Source organism: Castor canadensis, chromosome 1, assembly GCF_047511655.1.
Source record: "Castor canadensis chromosome 1, mCasCan1.hap1v2, whole genome shotgun sequence".
In the NCBI taxonomy this organism is placed as follows: Eukaryota; Metazoa; Chordata; class Mammalia; order Rodentia; family Castoridae; genus Castor; species Castor canadensis.
This window is the reverse complement of record NC_133386.1, coordinates 206504760-206525390: the sequence shown is the minus strand read 5'-3', so window position 1 is coordinate 206525390 and position 20631 is coordinate 206504760. Positions and strand designations below refer to the sequence as shown.

Sequence of the window (20631 nt, the reverse complement as noted above, 5' to 3'; positions counted from 1 at the left end):
GGGACGGCCCCGGACGCCCGCCGTCTCCCGGGGTTGCTACAACAGACCCCGCGCCCGAGTCGCAGCGGCGAACCCGAGGGACGCGGACAGGTGGGGCGGGGGTGGGGACGTCCTTTCGGCAGCGAAGCGCCCCTCCCCCACCCTCGCCAGTCCCCACGGCCGCGCGTGGCCGCACCGCCCCCAGGAACCCCGGCCGCGGGCGGCAGCGCGGGGCGGGGCCGCGGCGCTCCCCACCCCCGACACCTGAGCGGCGGCGGCCGCGGCTCCCGCGCTCGGGTCCCTGTGGCCGTGCCAGGTGCGCACGGACGCCCGTCCTCCCTGGGGGCTCGGGCCCGCCCGCGACGCGCCATCGGCCGCCGGAGCCGAGCCAGGTGACATGGCGGGGGGCGGGGGCGCTGCGGGCACGGGGAGGGGGCGGCTGGGACACCCCGTGCGGTTCGGGGAGGACAGTAGGTGGCCTTTGCACACTGGGGCATTTTGGGTGCGTCCGAATTCCAGGAGCACCAACTACCGGGAAAGCGCAGTCCTGAACCCACAGAGGCGAGGGATTGGGGGTGGGGTGGGAAGGGATCGCGCGCCCAGGTGGGGCTCGCTTCTCCCTAGAGACACCGCCACCCCCCCGCCCCCATCCCCCCGACTTCCCTCCATGGGCAGGGGCAGATTTTAAAAGCTTTGGAAGCGGCGTGGGCGCACAGTGTGGGCTTATCCTTTTGTCCCCTGTGCGCATGGACTCTTGCCAGCTCTAAGTACTTGCCCCTTCTCCCGGGACAGCGCAAGTGGACCAACCTGCGTCCCCAGCCCGGGGTCTCCTTGTCCTAGGTTGCCTCCCTCCCGCCTCCAGGGGACCTGGGCCAGCAAGCCCGGCAGAGAAGCCAGCGAGGGGCCACCAGGGGGCGCACGGGGGCGAGGACCCGCGCCACGCTCGCAAAGTCCCCCGAGACCCCGCTGCGGTCACCCGGGCACCGCACCCAGAACACCCAGCCAGGCGCGCGCGACTGCAGCAGCTGGCTCCGGGAAGCCGGGGCGAGCGCGCCCGGTGCGGATCCGGGTGTGGTGTCCCGGTCTCGGGGGGTCGCAGGGAGCCCCCGCCGGGTGCCCGACTCCTGCTCGCTACTCTCCGCAGCTGGGGTGTAGGGACCCGGCGGGCGCAGGGGAGCCGTCCCCGCGTCCGGCCGCCACCGCCCGTGAATTATGCAGGAGGCTGGCACCGGCGCGCTCGAGTTGCTCAAGTTTCCCTGGCAACTTTCGCCCGGGCATCCCTCCTCCCGCGCGGCGGGCAGCTCCGCCTGCGCGTGCCCGCGGCCCGGGCGCCTCCGCGGGGTGACCCGGGTGCGAGGCGCGCTCCCGGAGACGCCCACCGCGCACTCGCCGCCTGGGCTGGGGCCGCCGACTGAGCCAGCAGGTGCGACCCCCGCGACGCCGCATGGTAAACTTGGTTTCTTGGGTACAGTGGGTGCGGGCCACCCGGTGGACGTCACCTCCTGGGTGTGGAGGAGGCTGGGGTGCAGAGGATGTGGGCCCCGGTGGATCTCACCACCCACGTGCGGGGGGTCGTGGCGTGACTCCTTCCCTCTGGTCCGGGTTAGGGTGGGTAGGTGCGAGGGTGGGGTTCGCGTTTCCGTGGGGCTGGGGTCCCTAGATGGGGAGAGGCTGGTTCTAGTGACCGTGGATTTTGGGTGCGGAGCTTTTAAAGGGACCGTGGACAGCTGAATCAACTGTCCTGGACATCCTTCTCAGAAGAAGGATGCTTCAGCTTGCTGGGTGGGGATTCGGGTCCCAGCAAGTGGAGGTCTCTGGGACCGACGCCTTGAGCACTGCCCTGAGACCCTTATTTTATCTGAAAATCGTGGTTTCTGTGTGCAAATTCGAGGTAGTACATTGGATAGGTGTGCGACCTCTTTTTGGTCTGAAACTCAAGTTCGAGCGTTAATAAGGTCATTGAGCTAATTAAGTAGAGCTTCAAGATGCGGAGAGGTAATTTTGGAAGTCCATTGGGGGATGGTGGTTTCACCTCTAACTGGGATTGGACCCCCCGGCTGTGCTTACCTAGCCAGGGAGGTTCTGCAGGATGGGCTACAGCTGCAGGTTCAGCCTTGATCCAGGTCTCCTACTGTCTGAATTAAATAGTAGTGAGGACCTACTGTGCTAGGCATTAGCGCCTGGAGCTCCTGGGATGTGGAATGATCCAGGGAGGTGCTGGCTTGTGTTTGTAGATCGGAGTTTTCCAACCTTCCTAGGTGATAGCAAGGCTGTGTGTGATCGAAGGGCTGAAATTCCAGTTGCCTGGGGCGGTTGGGGTGAGCTAAGGGAGCTTTGTGCAGCTAAGGGCCTGTAAGGGTTGATAGAGGGCATGGGGGAGAACCTTCACTTAATAGGAACCAGGCTGTCTTAACTGTGACTGGATGTTAGAATTCCCCAGAGAGCAATGTTCTCAATGAAACAGATCCTACAATGGTTTTAGAAATTCTTCTGAGAAGGAAGATGAGGGTGGTAGCCAGGTGCTTCTGTCCACTCCTGTGGCAGGAGGCTGGGACTCAGGCATCAAAAGGAACTCTTTAAGAGCAAGGTGATTTTGGCTTTAAAGGTGGGTCCCAGGGGCCTTGCTGTCAGCCTTTGGCTGCTTTTAGCAAATTAGATTCTGGAGCTGGGGCTGGGGAGCACAAGATGGACTCTTTACCTGCTGCCTCAACTACTTTGTAAAAGCCCTATTTGTAGTCAGGTACGTTCTGGGGAGATTCTTGGTCATTCATGTATCCAGCCTTGGCATCTTGGCGCTGCCAGGAGTGGGCAGGAGACTTTATCTAGGAGACTGGATGCCTGCCAGAGGAAGGCAGAGGACGATGAGCAGCACTGCAGCTTTCATTTCATCCATGTTGAGGAAGAACGTGAAACAGAGGCCCACCAGGAGTGGGCCAGTACGCAGGCCAACACTCCACAGATGGGCTTGCGAAAGAGCAGTCAGCACACTTGCTTCATTTCCTAGTATGTCAGAGTCCTAAATGACAGTGCTTTTGCTGTCCACTTCTGCCCCAGTGAATGATGGGGCAGTGTGGGAGCCGAGTGTGTGTCCCTCCTCAGAAAAGTCCTGGGATAGCCCTGAAGTCCCCTCTACCTGGAAGACTGAGCTGGGCTCCTTCAGGCCCTGTGCACAGAGAAGTCTGGCCAGACCAGCCGATCAAACCCATATTTCTGGCCTCTTCAGGAGCCCAAGTTGGCCTGTGGCTGTGAACCCACTGGAGGGAAGGTTTAGGATCCTTTATCCAAGTGACCTGTAGCCTGCCACTACTTTCCTGACCCTCTCTGCCTGGACAGATGGGACAGTGGAGGGGAGGGCAGCCCTGTTCATAGGCCTTTTTTCATCTTTGGAGTCCCCAAGCCCAAGCCCTTCTGGGCACTGGCTGTGTGAATCACTTGTTGAAAGGATGTGAATAGAGTGAGGGTTTGAAGCTTGGACTCCCTCTCTTCCCTTCCCCAAGGCCTAGCGGCCAGTGACCTTTGTATCTGATCTGTCCACCAAACCTGCTTCAGAGGCAGGGCAGGGTGATTGATGGAGACATATTTGATGTTCTCTGCATGTCAAATCAAAATGAGCAGAGCACCATAATTGCTAAGGGCCTGCTGCTGTGTGCCAGGCTCAAAGGTGAACACAGAACTTCAGGGTTGATGGGGACAGTGCCTGTGCCACAGGGGTTGTGACAGCCATGACCACAGGGTGCTGTAGGGCACAGAGAGACTTCCAGGTTTTCTGAGAAGGGGAATATAAAACCACCTGGAAGGAAGAGGTCTGGGTTGGTTGACTGCATTCCTGGGACCAAGTGCCAGCCTTTGGCACTTGTCGTTGTGCTGGTTTGAAGGGTGGAAGGTGCCACACAGCAGTTCAGTAGTAACAGAGGCTGCAGCTGGAGCCTGACTGTACCACTCTGCCCATTTCCTTTCACTTGGCACTGTCACCGCACTCTTGTTGTCTTAGATCTCACAAAACCCCAAGGAGACAGGTGCTGAGGACCGCTCCTGCCACTCTACCGATGAGAGCCTGAGGCCCAGGGGACAGAAGCCCCTTGTTGTAGGTCCACAGCTAGTGAGTGGGGAGCTGGGTTGCACCAGGCAGCTTGGTGAATTTGGCCTAACCCAAATTCCCACCACCCCAACCCCTGCCCAGGGCTAAATGCACATTGCTCAGTGGGGAATGCCGGCAGAACGCAGTTGGAAATTAGTTTTGTCCCTGTGGGGTGAGATGGAGTTAGCTGGTGAAGCCAAAGTTTCTGACCAGACTTCTTGGTGGGTTACGCGTTTTTTATTACTATTGTTGAAAGCAGACTTGAGAAGTGGTTCGATGGAGCTAATGTGAGTTCATTTCATGGTATCCGGTGGGAGCTCTGAGGTTGTCAGGATAACAGGACGCCTCTGGCTTGAGCCTTCCCTCTGTCCAGGGGCTTCTGGACTTAGAAGACAGGAGATGTACATGGCCTGGTCCTGAGAGCTGGCCCAGGGCTCAAGGCCAGCAAGGGGCCACTCTGAGTCACTGCTGAGCATGTGGGGGTGGGAGAACTGGGTGAGGGGATGTTGTCTGAAAATTGTCCTTGCTGGGGGTGCTTGTCCAGGCTCTCACTCTGCCTCGCGCTGGGGTCGTGTGGTCGAATTAAGTCACAAATTCCTGGTCTGGGGCTGCAGGTGCCCAACGATGGGCTGTGGGATGCAGAAGGGCTCCTGCCCTGCCATGCCAAGCCCCGCAGGGTTCTGCCCTCAGGAGTTTGGGGAACCCACTTGGAGAAGCCTCAGGGTTCAGGAGGAAGGACGGTCACTTAGCTTAGAGGGAGACTCCAGAAGGTAACCATGAGGCGTGCAATCATTACAAACCTGTAAAAGATGGTTTCCCTCTCCCTAAAAGCATTTTTTTCAAGACTAAATATTATCTACCTCCCACATTCCTTGAAAAAAATATCTTTTTTGTGTGTGTATGTGTGATATTGAGGTTTGAACTCCAGCCTTGCCTAGGCAGGCACTGTATTACGTTAGCCCCACCCCCAGCCTTTTCTGTTTTAGTTATTTTTTGTTTTATTTTTTCAGACTGGCTTGGACTTCGATCCTCCTATTGACACTTCCTCCATAGCTGGGATCACAAGTGTGCTCCACCATGCACACTTTATTCTTTGAGAAGGGTTCTCCCTAACTTTTTGCACAGACTGGCCTTGATCCTCCATTTTCCCTATTTCCACTCCCCGGTAGTTGCGATTACAGCTGTGAGTCACTGTACCCAGCTTCCTCAGAATATTTTCTTAATGAGAAATTCAAATACCAGCAAAGCTGGAAAGAATTGCACAGTAAACCTTTTTGTGCCCACTCACAGAGTCTGCCATTAACCATTTTTTTTTGAGAGTTCTCACATGTTTGTGAGTCTGCATGTAAATTTTCCATTGTTGGTTTAAATATTTGGAAAGGATTTAGCACATCATCTTTGAAGTGAATATTGATATTTAAAAATGATCATTGTAACTCTTTACAGTGCCCAGGGCAGTACTAACCACCCTGGACCACTGCAACTTGACCCCACTTTTCACTGACAAATGACCAAGCTTCAGGGAATTATCCACATTCCTTTTAAATGTTTTTTGGGGTGCTAGAACCCAGGGCTTTGCACATGCTAGGCAAGCGCTCTACCACTGAGCCACACCCGGCCCCATCCCTGTGTTCCTTTTATATGTGGTCATTTCTCACACAAAAAATTTTATTCTAACATAATAGGTTTTTATGCTCCTGGGTCTTTTATTAATTAACCTAGCACACTTCTCTGCAAGAAAACGATATAAATTGACTTTTAGAAAATTCCCTGGGACCTCAATCACGTAGCATTTGAAAATCACTTCTGGATTAAGATGGCCTGCAGTGCTGCTAGGCATGGCCAAGCAGGAGCTGTAGATTTTACGGCTGTTTAGACATGGAGGGAGAGAAGCATAAGGGGAGGTCCCACTTCTTGCTAAGAAGGAGGTGGGCAGTGGTGTTTTACTGAATCACCCCCTTTGCTTGGTATCTAGAGGTCCCAGCACCTGGGGTGTCCCCTCCCCTCAAGGGGGCAGGAATTCGATTCATGTGTAAAAGGACAGTGGGGACCACTGAGAAGGGGCAGTGGGAAAGACCAACCCCTCCCTCATGGCCTTTCTCCAACTAAGCCGTGTCTGGACAGGCTTAGTCCAGACACCCATGGACCATGCCTGGTCCCACGCTTCCTGCAGGGAAGCAGAGCTAAACATCCAAGATTGCCCCTGTGCTCAAGGTCCTGGCAGCTGACTTCCACCTGGGGAAGGTGACATGAAGATGATGTCACCTGCCAGCTCTCCACAGGCCAGGCAGGTCTCTGAGCCTGGAGGCTCATGACTGCCCTGCAAACTTGAGGGTGCTTGAGCCTGGGGAGGGCAGGATGGAGTCACAGTGGGGACTGTGGCCAGCTGGGTTGGGTCCTAGGGCCTGGGGTGCACTGCTAACCCTAACCCTAACCCAGTTCAGGTCTGGAGCCAACACAGGTGTCTGGGCTGAGTGCATGTGGAGCTCAGGTTGTCTTGGTGGGCCTGAGAAGTGGGGAGGTGTCATGGGAGCCTTTAGGCCATGGTTTTCCTGAAACTCCAGTGCTGGGACCCTTCTGTGGGAGAAGGGGTTCTTTGTGAGGAGCAGAGGGAGTGCTTCTGTCCCAGAGCACAGGGATTCAACCAGTCTTTCTGGGGTCCCCCTGCCACCACACGGATGTCCTTTCTTCCTGATTGTGATGGGCTGGTCTGTTCCCCATCATCCACCCCCACAGTGGGTCTGGGGAAACACCAGGATTTGCCCTTCAGGCTGCCGGATTGACCCACCTCTGCACCTGTGGTCAGATCCAGGGGAGGGGATGTGCATATTGCACCTCTCCTATCTCGGGGGTCTTTGGAGGACCTGGGGATGTTTCTTCTCTGAACATGTTGACAAAGGGAAAAGATTCCACTACCTGTCACTCAGGCTCCAGACCGTGTGTCGCTCAGTGTCACTGAGCAATAAGAAGTCGCAAAACCCATCTGGCCATCGCCTCATCTTGGCTGCCCTCAGAGGCCATAAGCAGCACCAGCTCATGTGGCCCAGCAGCTGGACGTGGGGCCTTTGGGCTGATGGGCTCCTGGGCAGGTGGTGTGTACCCTGCACCCTCTAGGATCACACTCCTGGTGTTTACTGAAGCTGGGTGCCGGGAGCGTGGGGGTGAATGGCCATGGATAAACAGCGACTCTTCTACCCAGCACGAACTCAGAGTCCAAATGGAGCTGGGAGTGAATTTCTTGAAGATGTTACTGCAAGGCCTGGTTTAGCTGTTAATAATTCTTTGAACACAAGGACAAATAAACGCCCATTCTTGGGTCCTGAAGCTCCAGGGTGAGTGAGGAGAGGACTCCGCCACGGTCCTGGAATTAGGGGGCAGTGTCCATTGCTAAAGTGACAGAACCGCCTGCTTTTTGTTTGGAGTCTTAGGGGTCCCTGTGGGGGAGGCCTCTGCTTGCTAGCTTTAAGTGGCCACTCTGGGCAGCCAGTGGGGTTTCCTGCCTGGGAAGGACCCTGCTGGGGACTATTCTGTCCCTTTTGAGTCTGCCTGGTTTTGACAAGGTTTTGATGCTGTAGGAAACAGATGCCTACTTCCAGAAGGTTAAGGGGTGGGGACACTGGGTATTTCAGGACACTGGGGCCACTGTGGATCCCATAGTGGGTAGGGCCACCTGGTAACCATCTAGAGTCCCATCTAGTCCTGCTATTCCGGGCTTGGCTTCTTCAGGCTCACAGCTCCTGCCTGGCCGCCATGGTGGAGAGTCAGCCTTCCTCACACACCTTCCTCCACAGCTTGACTCGGGTGGGTGTAGTGCCCATGTTGGGGTAGCTGGGACCCTGTGTCAGGGGTGCTACCCTTCCCCACTTCTGCTTAGGGGAGGTGGGGCACAGGGCAAATGGGCTCCCAAAGTTGTCTCTCCCCATTTCTCTTCTTCGTGGGCTTCTCAGTGACTCAATGTCGGGAACTTAATAGTGACAATGCTTACGTGGCAGGCACCTGGTCTTCTGTGCTTTCCTCTGTGCTTTTTCCCCTCACCATCCTCACTATCCTCACCACAGCCCTGAGACATGGGCTCCAGGACCACTGCACTCCCCTTTTGGTGAGTAGGTCAAGACAGAGAATGCTGACTGACCCTGGTAAAGATCCCATGGCCAGTCTGGGACCAGGAGGCCACTACTCCACGATGAGGAGTGACCTGCCAGTCCCTTTTCCACCCCAGGTCACTGGGGCCTGCACTGATCTGAAACAAGCAGAACAAAACAAAACCCCACCTGTTTTCCAAGATGAGAAGCGTGTCATTGTTTTACATTTTTGCAAAACCTCTGTGCTGTCTGGCTTGATGGAAGAGCCGGGTTCTCCTGTCTGTCTGCTCTCACAGCCCCAGTGTCTCCCATGTTATACAGCTTCCGTAAAATGCCACCATTCGTGGGCAAAAGGCAGCTAAATCATGATATTATTATGACAGTGGTTTGACTTCACCCATTCCTCTCACGGGAACCCTCAGGGCTCCCTCAACCACACATTGAGAACCAGTGGGAAGAGGACAGGGTCTGAACTGACTTTGTCGTGTTGGGGGTAGTGGACTGACTGAATGATGTCTGCCTCATGTCTTACCACTCAGGATGGATCTGTGAAGTTTAGATGGGGACTCTAGATGGTCAACAGATGGCCCCACCTGAGGACTGGCCCTCTGATGCACAGTGTAGGATGACATAGATGGGCAGGGCTGCTTTCCGGGCAGCAGAGTCACAGAAGCCTGGTGGAGCCTTGGGAGGGTTAAGTGCTGGCAGAGCCGTTGTGAGACGAGAGGTGGGCAGGTGGACACAGGGACATGGAGAGGTCTTTGTGGTGTCAGCCACCAGAAGAAGGGTGGATGGTCTTTAGTGGACCTAGTGCCGTGATCCTGTACAGTGACGAGATGGCAGCCTGGGGCTCTGAGTGTGAGGCTCTGTCCAGGCAGGGGGACTCTTGGAGCTGCACTGCCTGGAAAGGGGACGTGGGGAGAGCCTTCCTCATAAGAATGGGTGGTGAGTGGGGTGCATCCTGGGGTGTAGCACGGTCAGGCCCTGGATATGGGCTCGGGAGAGGCAGGCAGCTGGATCAGTCACGGGTTGGTGGGGTGGGTGGGAGGACTGTTCTCGCGGTGTAATTGCGTCATGTATTCTGCACACAGCTATACAAAACAAAGTATCTTCCAATTGTAACAGTCTTTTTTTAAGCTGGTAAGTTGAGCCATACACAAAGATTCAACACTAACTTCTCTGACACACTTTGTTGCTGTCATCATAATTTGTGTCCATTCCTGTTGTGCAGCTTTCTTTTCTTTTCTTTCTTTTTTTTTTTTTGCTGTACTGGGGTTTGAACTCAGGAGTTGAGGGTGATACTCAGAGCACCCCATCACTGGGACTCACAGAGCAGGCATAGGTAGTGAAGACCAGGAGATTGTTCTCTTGGCACGCTTTTCTCGGGAGACCGGACACAGAGCATGGAGCACACGGCCTTTATTAATCGCCAGCATTGTGCTTGGGGAAATGTTTGTTGAGTGAGTAAGCCCCGGTTCATGAATGCCCATGCATCCACAGCTGTGTAACTGAGCACCTGCGTGTGCCAGGTTTTTTGTGTGTATTTTGTCACTTAGTTGCCACCAGCCATTGTCGGAATTAGGGCTCTGAGTATTTTTGCCCCTGCCCATGTCTGTGCCACTGGAGGAGGTGGGCTTAGTGGATGTTTGAGCCTTGGGATTACAGGTGGTTTAAGTCTTAAAAAGACTTTTGGTGGTTTTGGGTGTTGAGGTTGTCCTAGCTCAGGCTCTGTGACGCTTTGTAACTGAATTGTCCTGGGCCTCTGTACCTTCCTGTCCAGACCGGTTATTTCTTATCTTGACTCTCGGTAATGCGGCAAGAGTTAGCTGAACTTGTAATGGCTTCAAGGAAGACCTTGAACTGTCAAGGAAGAACACACTCTCTTCTGGCCTCTCTGCTACTCCTCCTTGTCCCCCAGAGTGGGTCAGGGTAAAGAGGACAGGAGGGGCTGCAAGGAGGCTGTCCCTCCTGGTGGTTGGTCATATCAGGGTGTCCCCAGTTGATTGTGTTTCGGTGGCTTATGTACTGGGTGGGGAGGAGGGGTCTGCCCTGCCCAGGCCTCTTTCTCTGGGAGAGGGGTCCCTGAAGGTCTCTCCTACAGAAGATGTCCTACCCTGAGGGAGAGGCTGTGCTGGCCAGTCCTCCAGCTGCCTCTGTTCTGACGCCCCTGGGACTGGACTGGGGGCTGGTGGAGCGGTGGGAGGAGGGGCTGATGCCTGAGCGCCACCCCTCCCTCAGGGTCACCTGCTGCCATGGGCACAGACTGGAACTTGGTGGCTGTGCACGTTGGGTTAGGAGCTTGCTACATACATCCATCTGCAGGAAGGAGATCAGGGAGGGAGGGACCTTGTCTGTCCTATTCATCAATGTTTGTTCCCCATGCCTGGAACTGTGTCTGGCACATACCAGACAGGCACTGATGAATGCCATTGTGCTGGGTGCTGCCTACAACCCCTAAAAAGTAATAAAAGCATATGTCACTTTAATTGACATACTTACTATCATACAAATCACCCACTTAAAGAGCACAATGAAAAAGGCAAAGCAGGATTTAAAAAGAGCACAATTAAACACTTTTTAGTGTCTCCACAGAGTTGAGTAGCCATTACCAATTTAACGTCCATCAGTTCAAAAGAAACTCTGTCCCCTCCCCTCCCCTCCCCTCCCCCAGCCTGCTCTGTTTCCTGACTGTGAATCCACCCATTCTGCGTTTTACAGAGGTGGAATCACCTGTGGACCCCGTGCCTGGCTTCTCTCACTTAGGACTACATTTTCGAGGCTCATCCGTGTCGTAGTGTGTGTCAGTGCCCCATCTTTAGTCGACTGTCTGAGTAGATTGTGTTTTACTTGGCCACTCATCTCTTGGTGAGTACGTGGGTTTCCCCTACCACTTAGCTGGGATATGGAAGTTTTTGGTAGACATAAGCTCTCATTTCTCTTGGATATTTACCCAGGAGTGAAACTGCCTGGGTCACAGGCAATTCTGGGCTTCACCTGGGGATCAGTGCCAGATGGTTTTCCAGTGTGGGAGGACCGTGTCACCATTTCATACTCCGGCCAGAGGGACTGACATACCAGCTTCTCCTCGTCCTCACCAGTGCTTGTTATTATCTGTCCTGACGATAGCCATCCTGGTGGGAGTGACATCGTCTCTTGTTTTGTTTTTTTGCAGTACTGGGGTTTGAACCCAGGCCCTCATGCTTGCTAGGCAGGCACTCTACCACTTGAGCCATGCCCTCTGCTCCTCTTGTTGGGTTAGTTATTTGTATTTCTCTCATGGAGAATGACAAGAAGCATCTTTTCAGGTACTTGTTGGAAACTTTTATCTTCCCTGGAGAAATGTCTAAGTTTTTGTCTTGTTATTTATTGATACTTCAGAGCTCTTGTATCCTGGGTACAAGGTTCTCATCAGATGTCCTGTTTGATCACATTTTTTCCCACTCTCTGGTTGGCTCTTTTCACTTTGTCACCGGAATCCTTTGGCACCTGCGAGCTTTAAGGTGTGATGCAGCTTATTTTTTTCATGTTTTCTTTTATGGCTTGTGCTGTGTGTCATATCAAGAAGGATTTGCCTAAGTCAAGGTCATTTACACGTGTGTTCTCTTGTAAGAATTTTTTATTATTTGGTCTCACATCTAGGTTTGTGACAACATTAAACTACTTGTGGATGGTTTGAGGAAGGCATCTAGTATCATTCTTTTGCATGTGGATTTTCACATATCCATGCACCATTTGTTGAAAAGACTAGACTTTCTTGTTGGATTGTGTTGGCACTCCTGTTGAAATTCAGTTGACCTCAGAAACATGGGATTAGCTCCAGACTTCCAGGTGTATTCCTTTGATCTTTATGTCCCTTCTTCTGTCAGGACCACTTTGGGTTCCTCCTCTTCCTCCCTCCTCCATCTCCTCCTCCCTCCTCCATCTCCTCCTCCATCTCCTCCTCTTCCATCTCCTTCTCCTCCTCCTCCTCCCTTTTTCCCTCCTCCCCCTTCTTCTTTCTTCTTTTTTCTTTTCTTGGCTCTGGGTCCCGTCAATTTCCATATGAATTTTAGGATCAGGTTACTGATTTCTGCAAAGAAGTAACCTGCATTTTAATGGGGTTTTTTGTAATACTGAGGATTGAACTCAGGACCTGGAGCTTGCTAGGCAAGTGCTGTACCACTTGAGCCATGTCCCCAGTCTTTTTACTTTAGTTGTTTTTCAGATAATAGTCCGTCCTTCTGCTTGCTGGCTGTTTGTTCCCTGTTCTGTCTCTCTTTCCCACTAATTTGACGTTTTTCCCTTTTAATATAGACAGTCACAGTGTAAATTTAATGCAGACACCCACAGACACACATTTAATGTATACATAAAGTTCCTTTGAAGCTTTCTTGCATTCTTATGTTTCTGTGTGTTTCGTTTTCTTTCTCAAGTCACTTCAAAGTCTTTCTAAACATGGATTCTCTGACCCTGGCTATGTAGACAGACGTGTGTTCATTTCTGCATACTTACGGCTTTCTAAAATTTCCTTTTGTTACTAGCTTCTGTGTCATTCAGTGTGGTTGGAGAACGCTCCGTGGTTTCAGTCCTCTTGTGTTCATTGAGGCTGCTGTGTGCCCGGTGGGCATGTGGCTCCACGTGCACTTGAGGGAGTGTGGTGTGTGGCTGCCTTTGGAAGGGAGGAGTTCCCACGGAGCCCCTGTTAGGTGGCACATCCGTGACCGAGACAGACAGCACGGGCTGACTTCCCAGCAGGGGAGATGGACCATAATTAAGAGAGATCGGAAGGCAGCTCCTGTAGTGGGTGGGGGTGAAGGGCGTCTGCAGTGGTGAGCTGGGTGGTCAGGTGACCTGTGGGGAGAAGGGTGTCCTGAGCCTACACTGGAAGAAGGGAGGGAAGCGGTAAAGAACAGGAAGAAGTCAGTAGAAATGGATTTTAGTGGAACTTGGTGTGAAAGCCTTTTTTGAAATTTTCTTTTTAAGTTTTGGTAAAAGTGTTTTATCTGTTAGATTTCTTTCTTTCTTTCTTTTTTTTTTTTTTTGGCAGTGCTGGGGTTTGAACTTAGGGCCTCACCCTTGCTAGACAGGCACTTCACCCCTTGAGCCACAACACCAGTCCAACTTTCCTCCTTTTTAAGAATGACTAATATTCCATTGTCATTGGACACATTTTGTCCACCCGTCTACCTTGTGACTGTGGGTGGCAGCCACCTTTCGGTTGCTGGGCACAGCATCATGAACATGGGTGCATGAACACGAGGTCCCAAGCCTGTCCTAAAGCAGTGCCTGGCCAAGGTCCATCTGGTCTTGGGATTCCAGCAGCCTACTCACCCCACCCCTGGCTGCTGTCTCATGGAAAGAGGCCCCTGTTTTCTTCTTAGCTCTCAGGAAAATGCAGGGTGACCCCGGTGGGGAGAGAAATGTGGGACACAGCTCTTCTTCACATCCAGGTCCTCCAGAGGGGCAAAGCCGAGTCTTGGGAGCCTGTTGGGGTGTCTCACCTTAGTGGGTTCAGTTCAGGCCTGGCCCTGAACCCAGGAAGGCTCAGGCTGGAGGGGGTGGCAAGAGGTGGGGTTGCTTTGCAGGGTTGTCCATAAACCACCCATGCCTTCCTAACTGCCTGGTGCTCTCCAGCCTGGGCTGGTTGTGCAATGGGCTGCCTACCAATCCGTGAGCCATCACCATTGGGGCAAGTGTGTTTGTGGTCCAGTAGGACCATGGGTGGCCTGTGGGCTACAGGGGGACAGGGACATCATTAACCTTGATCAGTGACTACCGGAGAAGTCCGTGCTCAAGTTTTACCTGCTGTGTAGTGGTTCTCCTGGGATGTTGAGCACATTTTTCTTTCCTCTCGTTGACGCTCAGGCTCTTTTCAGCCTCTTGCTCTTTCCAGCTGGGCTGCAGGGACTGTCTCATCTAGGGCCAGCACGTCTCTGGTCACATCTTTAAAAGAGAAGTCACCCAGCCTGTGACTTCCTCATGGCAGGCCAGGCTTCCTTGGATCCTCTCACTTGCTCCGCAGGGTGTCCCCACACAATGCAGCCTTCCTGTGTCATGAGTTTGGGGGCGGGTGGTGCTGTCTTGTGTCTGCCACCTGGGGGGACAGGACAGAGTCTTTCTGGAACTGCATTTTGTCTGCATCATAGGGAGCTCTTCCGATTCCTACACTACTCAGTCCTGAAAATGTTTACCCACTGCCTCTTGATGCACACGGTCGTCCCGCTCTGTGGCTGCTGTGGACACGGTCCTGCTGTGTCCTTTCAGGGGATCTGGTGCTCAGCACTGGCTGGGGATGCAGCATGGGGCTGCCCACTGCTGCTCTGCATGAGGGGTTGCTGTGTGACCTTTCCTCTGTGGTGGGGTGGCTGTGCACATTCATGTGATCCCAGGACTCTGGGGACAAGCATGCTCGTTCATTACTCTGTGACAGAGGAGGACAAGGAATTAGTCCAAAGGCAGACCACAGGCAAGCAGCAGAGCAGTCTGGCTGGCCACAGAGGCCGCCACACTCATTATCTGCGTCCTAGAAAAGTGCCCCAAGGCTCACGCAGGCTGGGTCAGCCAGGTTGACTTGAGCCAGGACCCTGGGCCATTCTGAGTGCTACAGAGCACTCAAAATTATGGCTTCAGTGTCTGTAAGAATGATGAGCACATCTGAAAACAGACCTCTGAAGGTAACATTGTCGCAAATTTCAGTAATTTAGCTCTTCTCTGTTGGGGGGTGTATTAGTCAGCTTCCTGTGACTCTAATGAGATACCAGAGGCAACTAACTTACACAGAGGAAAGGTTGAGTCAGCTCACAGTTACAGAGGTTCCAGGCCAAGGTCAGGCAGCCCCATTCTTTGGGTCTCTGGTGAGGGACAGCAATGGTGGGAACACCTGATGGGACGAACCACTCATATTGAGAGCCAGGAGGTAGAGAGACTGAGAGACGGGGCTCCCACAGTCCCTTTTAAGGTCATGCCCTTGTGACTGAAGGACCCACCTCCTACAGGTTCCACCACCTCCCGTTAGTGCCACCCTGGGACCAAGCATGCAACATGCAGGCTTCTGGGAACATTTCTCCAAGCGTCCCCAGTGTGTATCCACAGTGGCTGATGGGCAATTGGGTCAGCACCACTTTTTGGCGTTAGGACTCTCGCTCCTGAACACATGGTGTGGACGTGTGCTTTGTTGATTTTAGGTACAGGCCTAGGAGCGGAATGGCTGGGTGGAGTGGTAACTGGGGGGGTGGGGGGAGTTCTTTTGTTTGCTGCAGTGTACTTTTTCAAATAATTTATGCTGTTTTTAAGACAAGTGCAGTTATAGGAAGTAATACAGAGCTAGCCCCTGCATCCTAGTTTTCCCCAGTAGTAGGGTCTTGGGAAACTCTGCTGTAGTGTTACAACCAGAACACTGAAGTTGATACAGTCAAAATGCAAATATTAGCAGGGCTCCATTGTGCCTATCATCCTAGCTACTTGGGAGGCAGAGATCTGGAGGATGGTGGTTAGAGGTCAGCCCAGGCCAAAAGCTCATGGGACTCCATTTCAACCAATAAAAAGCTGGGCAGTGACACGGCATTCCCTTGGCAGGAAGCATGAATGGGAGGATAGCGGACCAGACTGGCCTGGACCTAAACATGAAACCCTGTTTTGAAAATAACCAAAGCAGAAAGGGCTGGCGCTGAGGCTCAAGCAGTAGAGCACCTGCCTAGCCAGCACGAGGCCCTGAGTTCAAAACCCCAGTACTGCAAAATAAGACAAAAAAGTGGATACTGCACTCCACTCAGGGGTCCCTCATGTCACCCTTTTCATGGTCCCCGCACTTCCACCACCACAGCTCCTTAACCCAGCAGCCCGCTCTGCGCTCTGTCTGTGTAACCTTGCCATTTTGGATTTCGGTGCTTGTACAGAGATGGGATCACACAGTGGGCAACTGTTGGGGTTTGGCTTCCTTCTTCTCTCCAGAGATTGGTCAGCTCGTGTGGCTGGATGGCTCCTTCCTTTTTATTGCCGAGCTGTGCTCCCCAGCACGGTGCATCCTTCTGTTTAACCGCTCCACCCTCCCAGGCCATCTGGGGTGCTGGCAGGTTTGGGCTCTTGTGACTAAAGCTGGAGTCAACAGCAGGAGTGTCGTTCTCAGGCCTGTGACGTTGCATGTTTACTCCGTCTTCCCGGTGGGCTGGACCATTTTCTTTTTCCATCAGCAGAGCAGAGAGATGCACTTTCTTCATTTTCTCCCTGGCAGTTGGCATTTTTTTTTTCAGCTATTCTCATACATGGTAGTCATATCATTTTAATTTGCATTTTTAGTGGCTAATGGTGACCTGTTTTCATTGCTTCTCTTCCATCTGTGCGTATTTTTCGTAAAATGTCTCATGGTATCTTTTGCTCGTGTCCGAGGTGGAGTGTTATAAGTTTTTGTTTTCTTCTTGTTGAGTTTTTGAGAGCTCTTTACATATTGTAGACCCTGGCCCCAGTTAAGTGTGTGGTTTGTAAGGCAGTGACCACTGTCTTCACTGAGGAAAGGCCTTTCACCCCTGTGTCCTGCTGGGCGGGCTTGTTTGTGGATGATGCATTTGGTGTTGGGTCCAAGCACACACTGTCTGACCTCCCATCCTGACGGCTCTCTCCTAGATGGTTCTACATTTTACGTGCAGGTCCACGGTTCGTTTTGAATTAATCTTTGTACACGGTCTGTGGCTTAGCTGGCAGTCTCTGTTGTCCCTGTGGTGATCCAGTGACTCCAGCACCGTTTATCGTGAAGTCAATCTTTCTGTCACTGAATCGCCCTGCACCTTGCACCTTGTGAGAAAGCAGGAGGACAGGTGTGTGTTTTTCCTGGGGTCTCTGTGGAGTTCTGTTGCTATGAGCGGTCTCTCCACCAAAACAGGCAGCCTTGACCACTGTAGCTGTCCAATAAAGCTTGAAATTGGGTAGAAAATTCTGCTTGATCTGCTTTTCTTTTGTAAATGCCTTCCTTCCTTCCTCTCTTCCCTCCCTCCCTCCTTCCTTCGTTTCTTTCTTTCTTTCTTTCTTTTTTTTTTTGCCATGTTGGCCTGTGGACATGCTAGGCAACAGGCAAGATAGATGCTGAATTTTGTTCAGTGCTATTTCTGGGTTATAAAGATTGATCTTACTGGGGTTTGAACTCTGGGCCTCATGCTTGCTGGGCCTTTGAGCCACAGCTCCAGTCCTTTTCACTAGAGTTATTCTTTCAGATAGGGTATTGAGTTCTTGCCCAGTCTGGCCTGGACCATGATCCTCCTACCCAAATCCTCCTGTGTAGCTGGGACCATAGGTGTGAACTATCATGCCTGGCTTGGTGGTTGAGATGGGGTCTTGCTAACATTTCGCCTGGGCTGACCTCCAAATGAGATTCTCCTGATCTCTGCCTCATGTGTAGCAGAGATTACAGTGTGATCAACTTGCTCCTGGCCTAGATTGATCCTTTAAAACAAAATATTGATCCAGCCTTGCATCCCTGGAATAGACCCCACCTGGTCATGGTGTGTATTTCTTTAATACGATGATGAATTCTATTTGTTAATCTTTTGTTAAGGGTTTCTACGTCTGCATCCATGATAGATACAGACCTGTTGCTTTTTTTTGGCCTGGCTTTCATATCAGGGTAATTCGTGTTTCCTACCATGAATTGGGACATGTTCTCTCCTGTTCTGTTTTCTAGAAGGGATGTTCAGAGCTGGTATTAATTTTTCATTAAACAGTTCATACAGTTTCCCAGTGAAACCTTCTGGGTCTGGAGATTTCTTTTTCTTACAAAACTGGGAGTCTTAAAATTATGAATTCAATTTCCTTAATAGTTACAGGGGATTGTTCAGTCCAGCTGCTTGTGTTGGACAAGCCGTGGTAGTTGGTTTGTCCGGACTGTGGGTTTATTTCATCTTTATTGCCAAACTCGTGTGTGAAGCTGACCTCAGTATCCATAGAACCCCCTGGCATCCCAGGTTGGTGTGCTCCGTGGTGATGTCTCCTGCACCATCCCCGACGCGGGTCGTTCCGTCTTCTCTCTTTCCTGTTTGTCACTCTTGCCAGAATTTGGTCCATTTTATTGACTCTTAGAGAACCAGCTCACTGCTCCATTGATTTTTCTTTATCATTTTTGTATATTCAGTTTTATTTTTACGGGGACAGTGTTACAAACAACACGTGTACATCATGGGAACGATCAAATCAGGGTGACTAGCATTTCCATCCCCTCACCCCTTATCATTTCCATGTAACAGGAGCCTTCAGAATCTTCTAGTCACTTTAAAATATGAATTGTTCTGTTGTGCTGGTGACATTAGGACTACCCTCCTGTGTTTTGGTACCCAGCGTCCCCTCCCCCTTACCTGTGCTGGCCTCTAGGGACCCCTGTTTTGCTCTACACTTTTCCTGTCAACTTTTAAACTCCCACAAATATGGACGACCACATGGCACTTGTCCTCTGTGCCTGGCCTATTTCACTCATCGTTCTCCCATTCTATCCATGTTGCTTTGCTATCTCTTTTCTAGCCAATGTGGGGGGAACTTGGAATTCGGTTGGAGAGTGGTGCAGATCTCCAGGAGCAGGTGAAAAGAGTGTGTTCTGCTTACTTGGGTGGAATGAGCTGCATGTGTGATCTAGCTGGTGGATGGGTGTTGAGTTCTTCTGAACCTTCTCTGAGTCCCCGGTCTTCTCCATCACGCCAGCTTTTGAGAGAGGTTTGTTGAAGTCTCCAGTTACGTGTGGATTTGTCTCTTTTCTTTCTGTTCTTTCAGTTTTTGTGTCTCGTGTTTTGCTCTTCTGTTGTTTGGTGCATATACGTTTATAATTGCTGTGTCTTCTTCATGAGGCATCCTTTTATCATTATATAAAGTTCTCTTTGGTGGTTTTCCTGGCCTCAAAGTCTACTTTATTTACTATTAACACAGCCATCCTGATCTCCTTTGGTTTATGTTTGTATAATGTATTTTCCATCCTTTTAATTTCACCCTGTGTCATGATATTTGAAGTGTCTTTGTCATGTAATTGTGTCCTTTTAAATTGCTGCTAGTCTCTGCTTTTTAATTGGTATATTTTTGACCTTTTACAATTGTTGCAGTCATTGATGTCTTAGAGCTTATGTTCTTTCAGTTTTCTTTTGCTTTCTTTACTCGAGCTTTTTTACAGTTCCATTTTTATTCATCTGGGTCAAGAAGTGTTTCTGAGTGCATCAGTTTTCATAGCTTGCTAGCGGTTGCTCTAGGCACCACGTCACGTGTACCTAACTTTGTCACTGTCTTAGGATACTCATTTTCGTAATACAAACAATCCTACTTCACCCTCTCTCACTTGTAACTGCAAGTATTTCCTCCACATTCATTTAGAATCACATCAGATTGTGTTATAATTTTTTATTTAACTGTCAAATGTAATTCAGAAAACTTGAGAAGGAAAACCCCTTACCTTTACCCTTATTTTTGCTTAGCAGTTCCTCTTCTCCTTCCTGGTTTTGCAAATTGCTTCTTTAATCATTTCTCTTCATTTGGAGAGATTTATTTGGCCATTCTTTAGAACAGGGCTGTTGATGACAGCTTCTTTTCTGAGAGCATCCCAATTCCCCGTCACCCTTACAGTGCACTTTGCGGGTGCAGAATTACAGATCCGTCCTTCTTTTCCTTCATCACTTGATAAAGATGGGGCTGCTTTCTTTTGAGCCCACTGTTGCTGATGAGAAGTGCACCATCTTCCGGTGGTCTTTCTCTCACGTTGCAGGTATTGTTTTCAAGACTTTTCTTTTGTCTTTAGTTTTCCCAAGCTTAACTATGACAAGTCTTGTGGATTTTCTTGGGTTTAACTTGTTTGGGAGTTGTTCAGAGTCTTGAATCTGTAGGCTTCTGTCTCTTGCCAGATCTGTAAGTATTTTCTGACCTCCCTCTCTCACCCTTCTTCTGGGATTCTGGTTGGTTGAATGTTATATATTTTGTCATAACACCACAGCTCTGAGGCTCTGCTTCTTCACTGTTGCTCTGTTTTCTCTCCATTGTTCAGCTGGGGTGGCTTCTGTGTTTCTGTCTTCTGATGACTTCCTCCGTCTTCTCCATTCTGTGTTGAAATTCATCCATTGAACTTTTACCTCAGTTACTGTATTTTTCAGTTGCAGTGTTTTCACTTGGTTCTTCTTCCTTTGATTTTTCTGCTGAGATTTTTCTACCTCATTGGTGCAGATTTCTGTTTTTTCTTCCTTTTTCCAGCATGCCTGTAATTGCACATTGAAGCACTGATGTCACGACTGACTTAAACTCGTTAGCTCACTCCCTCATCTCTGTCACCTTGGTGTTGGCCTCTTTTTGATGGTGTTTTTTCACTGTGAGATTTTCTTGATTCTTGGGGTACTGGATGATTTTCTGTTGAAATGTGGACGGTTTTGTGTTGTGCTATGAGAATCTGGGTCTTATTAGCTCCTTCTTTAGCTGGTGTTTTCTGATTCTGCTTCCACAGGGAAGGTGGGACAGGGTACCACCTCACTGCTGATGGATAGAGGTGGAGTGTGCATTCTCTAGTTG

General features: G+C 51.1%; 1 protein-coding gene across 3 annotated transcripts in view; it reads left to right on the top strand.

Moving 5' to 3' along the window:
• The first annotated feature begins 268 nt into the window (after positions 1-268).
• Positions 269-20631, top strand: part of Shank2 (SH3 and multiple ankyrin repeat domains 2) — a 505735-nt gene continuing 485372 nt past the window's right edge. For 2 of the 3 annotated variants that reach the window (XM_074050929.1, XM_074050919.1), the window contains exons 1-2: positions 269-371; positions 10858-11004. The gene's annotated coding sequence lies outside the window, so the exon portion shown is untranslated. The remainder of the gene's footprint in view (positions 372-10857; positions 11005-20631) is intronic. The other variant, XM_074050915.1, reaches the window with a different exon arrangement.